General features: G+C 41.4%; 1 pseudogene; it reads left to right on the top strand.

Moving 5' to 3' along the window:
* The first annotated feature begins 538 nt into the window (after positions 1-538).
* LOC110572628 lies at positions 539-1,017 on the top strand (annotated as a pseudogene).
* Positions 1,018-2,731: the final 1,714 nt, after the last annotated feature.

Raw genomic sequence — 2,731 nt, 5'->3', positions numbered from 1 at the left:
AAATAAAATCTTTAAAAAAAATATTGAACAAAAGAGACAATATTCTTAATGCCAAATAATTTCTATTCTCTCTCCTTACATTCCAGAGATATTTACTCAAATTATGGCAGAAACTGCCCAATATCTATTATCTCTCTTTTCCTTAATAAAAGATTATGGTTTTTAAACTTGGAACATTGTTTTCCAGCTAAAAGACTAAATTTCCCAGTCTCCTTTTGTAGTTAAATGGGACTGTTTTGACTAATCAGTGTAATTAAAAGTATTGTGTGGAGGTATCAAATAAAGGGATCTGTCCATCTTGTCCGTTCACTTCCTTCTATCTTTCTGCCTCTGCCTGGAATGAAGATATGGTGACAGGAGCTCTTACAGCCACTTTGGATCTTGAGGAGAGGGGACGGCCATAAGGAATACAATGGAGAAGAGCGTGGGAGTGGTCCCTGACCACTTTGTGGAAGCGTGATTCCACCCCTAGTATTAACATCCTCCAGGTCATTTCCGGGCGGCGTGGGTCGGAGTGGCCAACGGCCTGCAGAGCAATATGCCTAAGTTTTCTTGTGACTACTGCGACATGTACCTCACCCATGACTCTCCATCTGTGAGAAAGACACACTGCAGTGGTAGGAAACACAAAGAGAATGTGAAAGACTACTATCAGAAATGGATGGAAGAGCAGGCTCAGAGCCTGATCGACAAAACGACCGCAGCATTTCAACAAGGAAAGATACCTCCGACTCCATTCTCTGCTCCTCCTCCTGCAGGGGCAAGGATCCCATCTCCCCCCAGCCCCCCAGGTCCTCCTCGCCCTGGTATGATGCCAGCACCCCATATGGGGGCCCTCCCATGATGCCAATGATGGGCTCTCCTCCTCCTGGGATGATGCCAGTGAGACCTGCTCCTGGAATGAGGCCACCTATGGGAGGCCACATGCCAATGATGCCTGGGCCTCCAGTGATGAGACCTCCTGCCCGTCCCATGATGGTGCCCACTCGGCCAGGAATGACTCGACCAGACAGATAAGGAGAGACAGGAACCTCTATATTCATTTTATATTACTTGTTCTACTTCACCAGGAGATCATGGTGCTGTGACTCTGGGTGTTTTCTCACAGCAGGACAAGGAAGACTTGCTCCCCCTTCCTATCAAAGAGAGAATAGTTTTTGCAGGGGAGTAGTGGGACCAAAAAAAAAAAACAAACCAATTTTCATTTGTATTGTGAAATGTGAAAATAAAATTGTCAACTGTTTTAGTTTAAAAAAAAAAAAAGCAACCTCCAGACTTCTTAAAAACTGTGAATTAAAAATAAAATTCTGTCTTGTTTAAGCCACCCATATTTTGGATTTCTCTGTACTTAGAGCCAAACTAATTCTAACTAATTGAAACTCTAGTATTCTACTGTGAGGATCTAGGCCTTTACTATGTCCTTCTGTTGCTCTGTAGCATTAAATCCTTATTTAATAAATGCTCGTTGAATATCTACCATTCACCAGGCATAGACTAGGCACCATATATTCAGTGGTTAGCAAAACAAACATTGTCTCTATCGTTCAGAGCTTACAGTCTAGTGAAAGAGACAGACAATAAAATGTGAGATATAATCTTTTATTTCCTACTTTTGCTATCTTTTCCCCCTCTCTTGAATTATTCTTTAATTTGTGTCTTAAACTCAGAGGAAAGGGCCTCATAGCTTCATCATTTCCTGAAATATAGCCACATTGACACATACGACTTTCAAAATAAGAACTCTTCTGACACCAGTTACTTTCTTTCCGCATAAGATTGTAGAAATCCTGTATCACGTGCCAGGTTTTAGTAGCCAGTAGGTCTTCAATTTGAGGACTGTGTTCACTCCCTAGTGAGGGCGCGTGTGTGTGTGTGTGTGTGTGTGTGTGTATGGGCACATGTATGAGTTCTGGTTTCTTTGCTCCCTTTGTGATTTAACAGATGCTAGGATTTGTTTCTGTCTTTACCCTGCCTCTGCTAAAATCCATATTTGTCCTTTAATTGCTTTTGTAATGGCCCTCAACCACTTTATGGCTTTCCTAATTAGGTATTACCTAACCCACAAGTTGTCAGAATGATGGCCAAGACTACTCTCTCACTCAGGGGGTCTGTTAGGACTATAGCAGAAGCTATAGACCCTGTCTTCTTTATTGACTCTTTTGGCTGTATGGGTCTTCAGAGCCACAAAAGATTTGTTTCCTTGTTTTCTTTCACTGATGCTATAACTTTCGATTTGTGCGCGTATCTTCCCCATAACTCTTCATGCCTTTGGTATACGCATTCCACCACTGGTCTGTCTTTTGATTTCAACCTTTCTTCACTTATTCCCTCCTCCACTGTGCTACATGTCCTCTTTGCTGTGCTACCTGTGATTGTAATGACTTTTCAGCTTGGATAGCAGCCTAGGTGTCCAATGCATGATTTCCTTTGACCAAAATCTTTACCAAAAGAGCAGTACTTTAATAAGCACTGCATCTTTGTGTGGTATTTTTCATTTAGCCAAGAAGTCTGTTTTTGTCATTGTATCCTTATTTTTGGACCCATGGCTTTAGTAATTCTTTTATCACACAGCTTTTTTCAGAGACTCAATTATGGCTCAATTAGTAAAATCCAAAGAATATTCCTTTTCCAAAGAGCAAGTTGCTAGAGGTGAGAAGCAATATTTTGGCCCTGGAAGCAACTAAGAGAGAGCAGTTGGAGTTTAAAAGTTAAAGACAGGAAATGGTTTATT

The sequence above is a fragment of the Neomonachus schauinslandi genome, chromosome 13 (assembly GCF_002201575.2).
Source record: "Neomonachus schauinslandi chromosome 13, ASM220157v2, whole genome shotgun sequence".
NCBI lineage: Eukaryota > Metazoa > Chordata > Mammalia > Carnivora > Phocidae > Neomonachus > Neomonachus schauinslandi.
The sequence above is the reverse complement of the archived record's forward strand: the minus strand, read 5'-3'. Positions and strand labels throughout refer to the sequence as shown.